General features: G+C 36.6%; 1 protein-coding gene across 4 annotated transcripts in view; it reads left to right on the top strand.

Moving 5' to 3' along the window:
* Positions 1 to 14,328: 14,328 nt before the first annotated feature.
* FSTL5 (follistatin like 5) overlaps positions 14,329 to 15,532 on the top strand; it is a 266,722-nt gene continuing 265,518 nt past the window's right edge. For 3 of the 4 annotated variants that reach the window (XM_085058613.1, XM_085058611.1, XM_085058612.1), the window contains exon 1: positions 14,612 to 14,740. The gene's annotated coding sequence lies outside the window, so the exon portion shown is untranslated. Of the gene's footprint in view, positions 14,741 to 15,532 lie in introns of all 4 variants that reach the window. The other variant, XM_085058614.1, reaches the window with a different exon arrangement.

Genomic DNA, 15,532 nt, shown 5'->3' with positions numbered 1-15,532 from the left:
GTGCCACTCCAAATTAGTTGACCTTTTGAATTAGAAGGTCCTTATTTCACAAGAAAGGCAGGGCAAGTGTCCGAATTGGTGAAATCCTACCTTCTTGACTGTGTGGTGTTTTATTTTTCCTCTGAATTTGAAAGAATTATGATTTCATAAAATCTCCCAGATAGACTGCACAGTAATGTTGCCCAGAAGAGAGGATTTTACATAAAAATCCTCATTGATGCTACCAGAGCTTTTCCTGTACAGATGGGAACCACTGACTCATCTGGCCATTATATTCTCTTGCAGAGGATTTAATAAGATTGAAGAGAGTTAAAAAATATGGGATAAAAATAAGAGACAAATAACTATTTTGCTGAAAAGAGCTTACAGAGATGGGGAGGTTGGCAGAGGCTCTCAAAGCAACTACTGGTAAGCATTCATGTAAAACAAGTGCAAAAGTGCAATTCTGGGTTCTCCCAAGTTAGAATGTCAACATTCTTATTGATTTAGTGACTTCACTAGTATGGGACATCAAATACTCTGAACAGGATCAGGGAAATGAATGGCATTACTGAAGCTGAGAGATTGCAAACCTGGTCTTGTATAATACTCTTAGCTAATGAAAGTTTCCATGTATTAACTCTAAAATTAATTTACTCTAAAACAATTTAAAAACTAGCAAATTTAGTGCAAATTACATAATCTTCTGATTGAAAGAGTTCTCATACAAAATTAAAGTGTTCTGTTTCTTTCTCACATTAGTTCCCCAGACAGTTGCACTAAAAACCAGAAGGATACAAAAAAATATCACTCTTAAATCAGTTTGACACCTGAGAAAGTTCATATTTCATAAGGTAGAATTGATAATCAAAGACTCATGCTGCCTGTTCCTGGATTTTCACCATGGATTTGTGATATCGCAGGCAAGTTGGAGATTGCAAAGGACTGTGTTCTCGCAAGAGCAAGATGGACAAGTTCAATTGATTATGTTTGGAAGTATTATTACTTATTCTACTTACTGAACTAGCTGTAGTGACCTCCTCAATGCTCTGATTCTTCTGCTCCCTTTCTAAGGCCTTTGTTTTTCTCAGTGTTGCTACAACAGGGACCTAATATAAGAACGGAAAGAGACACTTTTCTTTTAATATGGTCTCCAGGTAATACACTAACACAGTAAAAAACAGAACTTAGATCATCATAACAACACCTCAGCTAGCTTAACTAGAAAGCAAAAGACTAGCAAATAAAACAAAAGTGCACAACTCTGATTAGTTAAAACTAGCATTTAGTGAAAGCATGTAATTCTTACAGTTTTTGTAGCAGGATACAGAAGCTAACGAGACTATATAATGTATTTTTTTCTCCTAAAATATGTTTAAAAAGTAACATTCATAGTTATACCTTTGGCTGCTCTTTTGATAACTGCTAGACATGCTTCACAGTCTTTGTGATAAGCCACTGACACTTCATAAATGTCAGCTATTCTTGGAGAATATGAGTGGGATAGGATATAGAATAGTTATCACACACATTTCTGTAAGAATCTGTTTGAGAGTTTCCACAGGCACTTTGTTCTCAATTCAGGTTTAAACCTCCATAAAATTTTCTGTATACCTCTGCATAAGAAATATAAAAATGTGCTAAACTATTGCTACCAGAATCGATGATGTCATTGTGGGCGTTTTAGCCAAAATCATGGTCACTGTAGGTTAGTTTAAATGTTGCCTTGCATCTCCCTCCTACAATTTTTGACACTGACTATGACGCAAATCTTTATGCTTACAATTTTTATTGTTGTGTATACCTTGATTAAAACTCCACACAAAATTAATCAACCAAAACAATTTAAACTGTGTAGCAAGAACTTTATTTATGGTTAATCAGGTTCTTAGGGTTTAGTAGTTTGGTAATATTCATTTGAGTTGAATTCTTGGAGGATGAATAAAAATCTATTTGGACATGGTATCTTCAGTCAGATTTACTGAACATAAGAGAAATTCTCTGATTGTTTTCAAGAAATCAGGAACTCTATGTAAAATACTGGACTTACCAATGTTCTACTAAAAACGTCCTTTGGATTAGGTGCTACAGGATAATTCATATAAGCTTGTTTCCTAGAAGAAAATGTAGGGAAAACCTCAGTGATATTGATGAAGTCTAAAGGAATAACACCTGGGGTATTTGTATAATAAAAGGGGTCAAGAACTTGGAAATTAAGAAGGTGAAAGAATTGTAAGTATAATTTTGAGGTGTATTTGAATTTAGAAAAAAACTACATGGCTAAAATTAAGTAAAAATATAAAAAAAGTAATATAAAGAATATGTAATCAAAGACTATAACTATATCAATGATTTGTTTTTCAGTATTCTTAAAATGTGATGCTTTCCTTATTTGTGAGTTTATTAAAATTTTAATAGTTTAATTATTATTACCAAGAGAACATTAAAGTCAATAGTGGTTTTATAGCACAGTACAGCCACAGTCCACAAAATCAGAAGAATTAATCATCCTCTGTAAGGAAAGAATATGTGATTCGATGCTTAATTTTAAGTGTATGCCAAATTCAAAAGAGCAAACAACTTCAGTTTTTCATCTTAGTTGGGGTGAAGGATGACATCTGAAATGCCCACATCCCTCAGGAGAGCACTTATCGAAAAATTCTGATTTGAATAGTGCGGTGTAGCCCATAGATCTCCATGAGATGCTTTTATGTATGCTGCTCATTTGTGAGTCATGTAAACTTGCAAGGAAAGAAGGAAAGCAACGTAGAGTGAATGTTTAATGTTCTACAGATCATTTCACTTGTTAATTTTTTCAATAACATGGATTACACTTCTACACTTCTACATTTCCTCTTCAGAACACTGCATGTGACAGATACGATGTAGCACACCAAAGAGTTTCTCCTGTTTCATGTTTGATGAAAAAGCCACAAAAGATAATGGAAACAAAAAGCCCAGCTGTTAATGCCAGCATGAAATTTTGAGCTGCATGGGGGATGACAAAATAGACTGTAATAAGGTGTGCCAAAATACAACCAAACATTCTTAGTGAGAGTTTTCTAATTATTTCATGTTTATCTAATCAAAACAAACACTGCTGAAAGAGCTCAAGTAGAACAGGAAGATTATTCTTCAAGTCTTGATGCTTAAAATTAGGTATCTAAATCTTCAGTTAGACTCTAAGGGTGAATATCAAAATAATTGTCTCATTGCTTTAGAGTTCCTTGAAGGAAACAACAGAAGAATAGTCTCAATCATATGCTAAATAATAAAAAAGAAAAAAATGCCCTACATTCGAAATCCACCAGAGCTGTTCTTTCTAGGAGATTTGGAAAACTCAGGATTATGAAAAAAAAAAAGATGACTACTGATAAGCAGACAAATGTTTGGTTGATGAAATATCTGTAGACTGTTCATAGTTGAGTTCCAGAACAACAGTCATATAGCTGCAAGATGTGATCAGTTGGAAAAGTCAATCACAGCTTGGATGAGTCCAAACTTTACTTAATTCCTTCAAAGAAAACACATGGAAAGAATCAATATAAACTGAAGTGTGTTTCATGATAGTTTTGCTAATATCACACAAAAATTTGTCCGAATTTGTCCAAGTCCAAAATAGGCTTTATGAACTGACCTGTATACAGTAAACTGCAGACTGGTCATCAGTATGTTTGAGACCTGTTGGATACACGTATGTATAAGGAAGAAGAGAAGCTTGTATAGTGACCTTATTTTGGGTGTAATTACAACCAATTTTATGTTTCGGATGGGTAATGAATGAGGGATTTGAAGAAAGATCTGAAAGCTAGGCTAGAATTTTAATCAGGTTGGCCATATATTGAGGTGAAATTTATTGAACAGCCATGGCTTATAGATTTTAAATTACACTTCTGCATCCAGAATTGGATAGAAATAAAATCCATGCATCACAATATATCTAAATAATCCATATTATTTTCCTACTTTTTTATATGAAAATGTACTTTTTCCATCCTTTCCTAGCTGTGATTTAATTTTGCAGCTATCCCTCTGTTTCATATGTAGTCACACACTGTTTCATACATAGTCAAATACATCCACTGGACCAGCTGCAGTCTTAGTTGAATAGATCCACAGGCAGCAAATCAAAGCACAGCCTGTAATAGTGCTCTTAATATTTGAGAACAGATATGTTTTACCAGTTTCATTTTTCTGAACTGTTTAACTCTTTCTCTTCTTATAGTGTTGAACTTGGATTTGTTTCTGCATATTTAGTTTCAGTGAGGCTGCTTCACTGAATATAACTGTACCACCAAATTAGAAAATAGTGAGAGCATAATCTCCATAGTTATTAAACCGCATTTTATTTTAAAACGGTATTTCAAAGAATATTTGCACTAAAGCTGCACTGCCAATAGGTTATATAATATCTTAGTCTGCTTTGTTACTACAAACCTGTCTTGGTAGGGGGTTTGGAGTAGATGATCTCCAGAGGTTCCTTTCAACTCTTAAAACTCTCTGATTCTGTGACATTTGTACCTGACCTAGTGTTAAATGACCTACTGAGATATTTCTGTGTTGCATGGTGGGGTTAGCAGCCACAGCTGGGATAGTTAAAACTCCACACTTGCTAATTTTGTTTTGCATCCACAGACACTTAGATTAAAATATGGTCCTATGTGAGCAGCAGTTTTAAATAAAATAATGTAATTTTGCTATGCTTTTATGGCTGGTCTAAGCCATCCTCCTAATAGGCCTTTGTACTGCTTGGCACCTGTAAAAGGTTTGAGTGCAATATGATTTTCTCTTTAAGAGCTTTGGGTAATTATACACTACCCAGTCATACTGTTACTATTTCCACCAAAAGCTGCATTAGTAAAACCTATACATAGTGCAAATGTGTCCTTTTGATTTCTTTTTATCACCTGCATATTTGGAGTACTCTCTAACAAAGCTGAGCAAATATATTGTGTAGGTATCTCATTAATTTTGCCATTTCTGTATTTGCCAAGTCACTGGCTCTGAAATAGATTCATTACCCAAATTTATCTGGGAATTTATTATGTGAATATGTTTTCATCTGTAGACAATTTTTAATAGATGGGTATCAAGATTACCAACTTACACTGAGTTTATTGTTTTCTGTAACAGATATAGACATTCTAACATGACTAGCAAATTGTTATTTTTCAAGCAGATACTGAACTTTCTTAGTTTTGCAATTCAGAGTAACAGTTTTTGTTTACAGTTTGACATTTTTTTGGATGAAGCAATTAATGATTCATCTCTCTGACTTTCTTCTTTGCTTTCATTTTGAACAAAATCTTGCTGAATGCTTTCCATTAAAAAAAAATAGCAGGTGAAACATGAGGAGATCTCATTATATTTCTTTTCCATTTCCTCAGTATCCTATGTACTGAGTTTTTGTATCTGTTTTCCATCTCTAGCCATTCCACTTATTCCAGGAATTTATATCTGTTCTCTTTTCCTCCTTATCACCTGCTTTTTTTCTGGTCCTCAGCTCTTTCTTTTGTTTCTTAGTAATTTCTTGTTATTTCTACTTACTGTACTGAGCGGACCAGAGAATTTTTTTTGTCTGTGATCTTGTCATGCCATTTAACCTCTTTGGTTGTTCCAATGATGTTTCTCTCAGGAAACACCCTTTCCTGAAAATATAACTGTCTTTCCTTCACACCCTTGTCTTCTGCTCCTGTTTGAATGTTGCCAATGCCATACTGGTTGTTGAGTCACTTTACCTAATCCACACCTCTCTGTCTAGACCACAACTTTAGTTTTTTCCCACCACTCAAGATTGTGAAAGACACCAACACATTGTGAGTAAAATACCTCCCACAGGAAACATGTTACTAGTTGCAGATGAGTAAATTTATGTTGTGCGTGTAAGGAGAGGCTTTCTGGGTTTATTCACCTGTTTGCTGCCTTGAAACTTCTGCCTCTTTGGTGCTTGGTAAATCACTAAGAACAAACACCTCATGGGTAATTAGCAATTACATGTGCCTAAAGAAAATAGCTTTTGTGAGTAGAAAATGTATCACCCATGTCTATTCACTGAATGAAGAGCTATTGGAGGAAACCACTTGTGGTATAGGTGGACAGAAATTGTGCTTTACAGAAATGCTTTTTTTTACAGAAATGTATTACTGAAAAATGCAAACTGAGTATGCATATTGCAACCTGCATTTCAAACCTGGTGATTTATTTAGAAACTTAGTACCTGTTATTAACATTCTCTAATGTAAATTTACACTAATGTCACTTGATATCTTAAATATCTATACTTGTAAGTAGCACTTAATATACTTTTATAATGTGTGCTATGAACTGTGTAAATCTCTGAATTCTGAAACTTCAGAGTGATGTTGGCTTCCTGACTGAAAGCAAGTAACGTACTTAGCAGAGAAGCAAATGTACAAGTACGGTATGCATTTTGATCCTGCTTCAAAATGTTGGCAGTATAACTGCACTGTCTATCTCTGGAGGTTTTGAGGGAAATAATATGGTGTGTATATTCTGTAGCACACATCAAGCAAAGTGAGCACAGCAGGCATTTTTACAATGACTATAAGTATTTTTCCTGAATCAACAGTATTGGATTATATCAAGAAAGCAGTACCATTTATGCTAGAAGGCGTGCTACTGTGATTTTTCTGAACTCCCCTTTAAGTTCAGCTGTGTGTCTTTTTTGATTGTACTGAAATATTAGATCATCACTACTGATGACTCATAATCACTGCTTTTAAATTGACATGTTGATTGATAAGGCAGGATTATCATGTGATTAAGAATGAATAAGAAATAGGAAACTTCTGTTCCCAGCAGTGCCCCAGATTTCTTTTGTAACTGCTTAAACAGCTTAGCCTCTTAGTATTTTTCCCATTTAAGCAAAAAGAGGGCATCAGTGTTTTCTTTTCTTGTGGAAGTATACAGAAGTAATGTGATTTGTATTTGTGAATACTTGTAAAGTAACCAGATGTGTTACGGATAAACACAAAAATTTCTTTTATAATGAATTTCAACAGCTTCTTTGTAATTGCTTTTAAAACCAAAATAAGACCTTACTTTTTCCTAGTTTATTCCTCAAAATTCTATTATATTCATGTGTGACTAGGTAATCCTTTTCAAACAAATTTCTATAAATTCACAAAAATGAAGAACAAGAACCTACTTGGCCTATTTCTGACTTCAGTAGAAATGACATGAAGGGTAGGATAAATTACAAGAAAGAAGGTCTTTTAACTGAATATTTAACAAGCTGTAATGCTATGTCTCCTTTTTTTTTTTTTTCCTTCTTGAGTACAGCACTTGGAGAAAATCTGATTTTTTTGGCAAATCAAACCTCAACTTTTCAAATACTACTGTACTGGTGAAAATAGATTTTTCTGCATTTAATTGGATAGTATGTCATATGTAATTAAAGGTCTGCCACTTTAAATTAGTGCAGTTTTGAAGTAGAGTTAGCTGATTCCTGAATTGGGTTCATTGAGAGGTATAAAATACTGAAGAGTTTAAAGTAACCATTTCACATTCCTCATGTTATTTAAGAAATATGTGCCTATTGATATTTCACACCATAATACTGGCACAAGTTGGTTTCTTGTGAATGTCAGAGTTTATAGAGTGACCTATGAAACAGAAAGGAAAATGAAATAAAATGTGTGCAGAACATAAGACTGCAGCTTTAATTTTGTCCCAGGAACTACATTATAAGTGAGAAGTATGGATATATCCTTTTCCTGCATTAGGATTTGCCATCGTGAAGCTGTCATACCACCCCTTTTATATCATGTCATTCCTCTGAGCAGGAGCAATGGCAAAATGGTTAGAAATTAGTTGCCAGGGGATGAAATTTCCATTTTTCTTGAACTGCATAGCTTTATTGTTTTGTTCTTATTCAGATTGTTAGAATGTTGTCTGGAAAGACAAAGTAGGATTCTGGCTGAGTAGGACTGTGAACTAACTGTTATGTAGAATAATGACATTGTCTCCCAGCTGAAAAGTTCACTGCATTCTTTACCATATGTAGTTGTTGTAATATCAGTGTGAACTTTTGATGAAATTTATCTTCTAAAGAAGTGAGAAATTCTGCAGTATCAAAGTCAAAAAGACAATAAGCCAGAATACTGGTCCCATTTAATATTCCTTGTGCTCTCCCGGGACAAGCTGATCGCTCTCAAGGAGAGACAGGGAAAGATGTGTCTACATATCTTATTATATTCTTCTCTTGTTCTCTAGAACTGTAGGAAATGTCTCTTACCCTGTACAGATATCACAGTTCACAGACCTACTTTCTTCAAAGCCAGTTCTTCACTCTTTGAAGAACTGGTTCCTTTATATTCTCACTACAACTTGGGGTGGAATCAGTGGCATGATGAGATACATTACTAGGAGTGCATTAGGCTACGCAACAGCGTGTATTAATTTAGACTTCTGTTCCAGAGATGGAAAAGCTATTTTTGTTGGCCTATTTCCTGGGAAAATTCACTTGAAAACAAGTGATCATCACACTCATCACAGAGATTTAGGACAAATGCAGGAACTCTCAGATTGTATGAGGAGTTATTTTCCAGTGCTGTAATGATCAGACAATTCATGGATGCTTACAGACTGAACAAGCCATTTGAGCACATCTGATGTTTGAGCACTGGCACAGAAGTCTGCTTGTCCTTTTTAAACATTTTTGTGAAGTGTAATTCCTAGATAAATGCATAACATGAACACAAGAATATTTATTCCTTGCTCAGGAGTATTTTTATTGGCTTGAAATAAGTTGCCTAACTGCAGTGGTGGTGGCTGTTAACAATTTGCCAGCATGCCTCAGCAGCAGGTGAGGTGTGTTATTGTTCTGGGTTTGGTAGCGGTGTTTTTAGCAAGGTATCAGACAGTTCTCCCTAGAGTTTGTAAGAGACTGTTGCAGGTCACTGACTCTTGGAAAACACAAAAATATGTTAAGGGAAGAGAGAGAGGCCTTTACAGAACTTTTGCTTAAAAATAGATCCAGCTTTATGAGGCTGATATGAGGTGCTTGCTACTTTATTGATAAAATTTCAAAAGCTGTATTTTCTGTAAAATAAGTTAAACAACTTTTTTCTATCACAGGCTAGCTAAACTCATAGCTACACACCATACATCTCCAGAAATCACCTGTGTGAGACTTGGAGGAAATGAGCTGTAAAAGAGAGAATATTCTGTGTTAGTGGACAGAAATAAACCAAATGGCAATCAAATCAATAAAGCAAATGAGATGGACGATTTATTTACAGATGTCAGGATTACTACCACAGAACTTCATAGGTAAAAATTAAAAAAAATCAATATCTAAATAATTTGAAAAACTAACTTAATAAACAAGCCTAATCCAAATACTTTGACATTCTTGTCAGTACATAATTCCTATGAATTAAATTCCTCATTATGGTTTTAGTAAAATATTTAATGCAAAATATATTTTCTATAAAAACACGGCATGTTGTATTTAACAGTACACATTTAAATAGTCAAGACTGAATGAGCTGCCAAATTCTGAAATGTAGAGTATTAGCTCTTTCCCTTCCATCAGTGCATAGTTCAGCGGTGAAGTTTTCTCATTTGGTTATTTGCTTTAAGTGCTACAGTCAATAGACTGAGGACTGCCAAGAGGAGAAAAAAAAAAAGAAGGCTGAATTAATGTTCTTGTTTAAATCTGGTACAAAGATTCTTATCCTTTTTTACATGGCTTTCTTTGGCCTGCAATGCTAAGATTCCCCAGTAGGTGCCCTAAGAGATCTCTTATAAATGTTATAACTAGGCACTGAAATTGAGTATCTGCAGCTTTCTCTTTGTGTGGAGTTTTGGTTTTTTTTTTTAATAGAATCTGTATTATCTACTATTGAGTGGCATTATGCTTTCAGATTTCAACGATAATGAATAATGAAATTATTTGATCCCAAATGAAGTTGAAAAAAGCTTGATGATATGAAATTAAATATTTATCCTCATTGCCTAATTCTTTTCCAATAGTAATTTTTAATGTGGATATTAATTCTGTAGTGTATTATCTCCTTACTGTTTAATCAGTTGTTACTTTATTTTCACAAGATGAGAATGGGGACAACGTCATCTTGTCAGAATCACTATCATTGCAAAGCTGCTACACAGTGAAATGAACTTTTTGCATTTATTTTATTCGAAATAATGAAAAATCTAACCTCAGAGCCTAGGCTTCCTCCACACACACTCCGAGTATACATCGCTTACTTTGTGGTATGCATTTGGGTTATTTTAATGAATTTCAAAGGTAGGTTTCTTGTGTGTGAACAATAATGCCTATTCCTTTTATTTGGCTCCCTTTGTGAGAACTGGCTTTGAGGAGATATGGGGAAAACCTTAATGTGCCTTTATGATCCTTGTTGTCATTTGGGAGATCTCCTGTGACAGATGGTTGGCACAACCTTTTCTCCAAGCCACAAGTAAGCTAATTTTCTTCTATGCCATTTGCCAGTGTCTGTCACTCTGGTGCTTACGATGCCCTGCTGTTATAAAAGCACCAGCCCAGGTCTCAATACATTTCTTGTGCTTTTTGTTCAGGACAGAGTTTATAGTGGATGTGCTATCATCTTTCATTAAAACATTGAACAGACACTGAGTAAATTAGACTGGTGGAAAATGAGGGAAAGATGTATGTGTCCAAACTTCACGCTGTGTGTGTGCAAGACAGAGGGATTTGGAGGATTATTCATGCTATCTCATGTCAGAGCATCCTGAGAGTTCCTTTGCTGTCATTGACTTCAAGCTAATCAATGATCTTCACTAGTAGCAGCTGCTCTGGAGGGGCAGCTGTTGCCTTCAAAAAAAGAGGAATAATTTGTTAAGAAGAAGTGGAAATTAAATCCTACAAAGGACAGTACTTTGGACTGTATATTTTGAAATAAGATTTCCTTATTGCTAAAATTTATTGTGCCGAATACTATTTTTGATATTACGCTACAAATATAAGTGTGTCTAAAGTGTTGCATATTTTTGATTCAAAGACAAAACCAATTATTTTTGGTTTTTTTCATCTTATTTACTACATTGTAACTGTTGGGCTAGTTTGGGATGAAAAATTATTAACATTTAGCAGTATCAGATATTAATATCCTGACTTCTTTGGTAACTATTAATGGGAATGCTTTTCAATTCAAATGTTTAAAGATCACAGAAAAATAAAATCTTGTTATGGAATTTGCAGGTGGTGAGGGGTACCAAGCCAAATAGAAGTCACTGGAATAATCTAAAGAATAAATAACAAGACAAGCTTCTGAAATGTCCTAGTTTTGTCCCTTACTGATTGTTAACACAAAATCCCAAGTAAAAATTTAAAAACCGAGAAATTTAATTGCTTTAGAAGTGCTAGCAGTAGAAAAGCCAAAAGAAGAAAAATAGTCACTTCTGAAAAACTCTGCTTACTCTCTAATTCTGCATTCATCTTGCATGCAGTGCTGTTTACAAGGTATATGGCCCCTACTCCAGAATTTTTTGCAGTAGAAAAGGAGATACAAATTAGTCAAAGAAAATTACTATAGTTGTTTACTTCAGTGAGTTATGGATAAGCTGCAAAGTGTGAGAGCAAATGTTCTGGACTGTTTTGGTTTTTGACTGCTAACTGGACTTAAACCATGGCATGGACAAATACTGAATAGGTTGCTAAAACAACTTTTATATTCTATTATTTGCATTAACTTCCCTTTCACATACTGAAACTTGGTCTTCTCTTTGCCTTGCATAGAATTTCCTGCTGTATTGGGTCTTATATTAAGCAGAATCTAATAAATACAAAATAGATGACCTTTATTATTAATATCTATAGTCTAAACAAACATAAACCAGCTTTGAAGTTTCTCTGTGTTTCTCATCTTTACAAGAAAATGCTAACACTTACTGCATGTGTTCTGCCCAATGGCAAGTGCTTCAAGTATAGTAACTGGGTTAGAAAAAATAAAAACCAAGCATAACTGATTGTCAAGCACATGGGGCTCAGGAGTATACCAAACTCAAAATTGTCTGGTATACTATGTGGGATCTGCCAGATATGATCATAAAGTATCCAAATTAAGGTTATGGAAACCAGATATATACTACTTAGCAGCAACAGCCTCTCTGAACTAACAATTAATTGTTAGGCACATAATAAGTTCTTCATTACAATAATATATATTGGTCTGCATTACACCCAATAAAGTAACATCCCAGTTACTCTGTGGATGAAAATGTTTGAACTGGACAAAGTTCAAACATAGTGTAATGACCCACAGGTCACAAAACAATAACAATAATAAGATACCTAATTCATTCATATATTTGTGTGTACATGTGTAAAAATAGAGACAACAATGTAAAAAATGGAGATCATAAACAATATCCATTAAGCAGAAAACAGAAAGATGTCAGGATAGGAATAAACAAAATTTATTTTCCAACTGTGGTGTATGATAGCTGATATGGATCTAAATTAGAGGAAAAATTAGAAAAATGTGTGTACTAAAAATACATTAAAGTAATTTTAATTAAATATGAGCTTTTAAATTGGTTATCTCAGTGAGTTTACAAAGAAGAAAGATAAGCATGAACAGATAAACACACTCAAAAATGCATGAATGCCAAGATACCTTAATGGTTGTGTCATTATTTGCACTGAAATTTAGAAGTGCGAGTCCCCACTTTTCAGAAGTTCTGAGGGTCTCCCACATGCCCTTTTGGGAATTTGCTGTCTACTAATTTGCAAAGCCAAGCAGAAAGTTATGATACGTCAGACCTTGCATGGTAGGACAGATTTCCTGACTACTTCAATAATTGGGTTATATAAAACATCTACGTAATTGTTGATTGTTTGTTTCGAGTACTTTCAAAAGTAGGAGAGTGGATGAACAAGGTCCCTATTCACCCTCACAACATTTCAATTTCCTGTCAGCTCTGCACAAGTCAGTTTGGGGTGGTTTACCTCTGTCTCAGGAGAGTTTCTGGTGCAGCTGTGCTAGTAGACTCAATATCAATTTTGTACTGCAAAAATTGTCCTTAAGTATTGCAATTATATTCTGTCTGTACTTTGCTAAAAACTGAGAGGGCCTAAGAGAAAAATGAGGGGAGAAGTAAAATAATAGCATTTCAGAAATGCAACCCAGATGCCAGACAAGCTGCCTTCATGATAACTGGCAATTAGGGTTGGGTCAATGAAATTCTGGTTTATTTGGCTTTATATTCCACACTCTGTGTGTCAAATTTAATCATGTTTCTTCTTGCAGTGCCATGACCTAATTAACAGTCCAGTAAGAACTCACTCACAAAACATTAATAAGCTAATGCAATCCAACATAACCTTTTTTATTATTTCCTCTGTTAACTAGTTCGGCTTTTAGGTACTGTTGTACCTAGTTTTGTTTGTCACTACGTGTTTGTTCCACATGTAGACACAAGTGTAATTAACCCAGAAAGCTGATGTACGTCAGAGCAGCTGACCTCTGTCTGGCTTTACCCTAGCCATGGGTGGTTTAAGACAGTTTAATACTTTAATCTGGAATGTATTTTCCCCAAAGGCACGAAACAGGTAACCTATAATGGCATGAGGAATAGATACTTAATTTTCATAATGATTTCACTTTGAAGATGAAGTAGCTACTCTTTAAAAGTGGTGGAGTGGATAGTAAATTAATTTAAAATTAATAAATCAGATAACTAAACCTGTTATCTCACAATAAAGCAGATTCAAGTGAGACTTCAAAACACTGTTTCTCTGCTTGCCTTCACATAAATATATTTCTAATTTTTTAGGCTATTAGCTTCCAGTTGGATTTTTTGTTTTGATTGTTCCTGTTCATGCAAAGCTACCTCTTCTGCTTATAAACGGAGCATGTAATTGATGGTCTTATCTCAAGGTGATTTTCCCCATTACGTTTTTCATGACTAAATAAGATTCCCAGTAACATGTCCATGTTTCTGGCAAGGGTTAACAGGGACCTCAGCCTTGGCACTCAAGCGCTGAAATCTGGCGTGGATGGTAGGGATTACCGACACAGGTGTGCGAAGCCTCCAGCACCAGTATGCTCGAGTGAGCTCGCAGGTAGCCCGCTGATTTATTAAAGCTTATGAATATTGCGTAACGCCACCCCTGCTTGAAACATGCCGCCACAGCAGCCCTCCGTGCTTCGGGGGGAGTCATTCGCTGTGCCACAGCAGTCGCTCTCCTCGCTGCCGTCCGCCCGGGCGCTGGGCTCTGTCCGCACGGCGGGGAGCGCGGCCACGGCACGAAGGGATTCGGTGACCTCCGCCGGGGTGACAGCGCTCCGGGGGGGCAGGGAGGAGGGCTGGGGCTACACGACACGCTCCATCCCCCCGCCCCACGGCAAAGCGCAGCGAGACAGGAGAGCGAGGCGCTAGTTGAGCGCAAGTTGGGGAGCCCGCCCGGCGCTGGGGGCGGCGCGGGGGCGGTGCGAGCGGAGCGGAGCGGCGGGGCGGGCGGCACTGGGCTGGGCGGCGAGCCGCTGCTGTCCGCGCCGCGCCGGGTGCTGAAGGGCGCCGCGGCGCCTCCCGCCGCGGAACCTCTGCCCGCGCTGCTCCCGCCGGCAGCCCCGCCGAGTTTGCTCCGGACCAGCCGCTCGCTCGCTCACTGGATCGCGGCGGAGCCGCTTGTGTCTTTGTTAAAGGAAGAAGTGTTCCTCTCTTTGCGATTTGCACGAGGACCCGTCGAGCTGGGGTTTTTGGCTATTGCTTTTTTTTCTCTTGTGGATTTTAGTGACTCTTGGACAAGGTAAGCAGCAATACCGATATAAATACTCATACATATATATATTTTTCGCATAAATGGTAGCAGGGTGCTGGATGGGATGGAGGAGCTGGCAGTGAAATGCAGAGCAAAGTTGGAAGCTTGGTAGCCCTTAGGTCGGTGTAGGGGCAAGGCTTGGAAAAGGGGTGCAGCTTTCAGTGAAAAGGGCTCCATAAACAAAAGATGAATTTGAATAAAAGTTCAAGGCTTATTTTTATTGAAAACTGGCTGTCAGAGTAATTTTTAAATGGTTGAAAATGTTTTATTTTAGAAATCTGGGATATTACAGAATGATCTCAAAAGACATTGCAGAATCTTCTTTGTATTAAAACCCGTTTGAGGGGACTAGAGAAGCTCTGGCTGATTCTGTATGGGGGAAGACAGGATATGCGAGGTCATTCTGGGAAGTAGAGAGTAAAGTAGGAATTAGAGAGGATTTAAAAGCATAGCCTCATGTTGCTCTGTGCTCTGTGCGTGCCTGTATACGTGTGTAACAGAAGGGTGTTGGTACCCTGTTACTTGACAAGCAATTCAACACTGTAACACTGTGAACTTGTGAAACAGCACCTTTATGAAAGGGATCATCACCACCTCTGCCTCCAAGGTCAATGTGGGGGGTGTGTGTCTGTGAAAGTTGTGGATTTTTTTCCTTTGACGTTGGCAGAACATCAGGCCTGCTTCCAGCCTGCAACTAGGCGTAAATGCGAATCCCGGATTTAGTAATACCATACATGTTGCATTTATAGGACTGCTGTTGTCAGTAATTGAATAGAACTG

The sequence above is a fragment of the Lichenostomus cassidix genome, chromosome 4, assembly GCF_008360975.1.
Source record: "Lichenostomus cassidix isolate B80296 chromosome 4, HeHo_3.0, whole genome shotgun sequence".
Taxonomy (NCBI): domain Eukaryota; kingdom Metazoa; phylum Chordata; class Aves; order Passeriformes; family Meliphagidae; genus Lichenostomus; species Lichenostomus cassidix.
The sequence above is the reverse complement of the archived record's forward strand: the minus strand, read 5'-3'. Positions and strand labels throughout refer to the sequence as shown.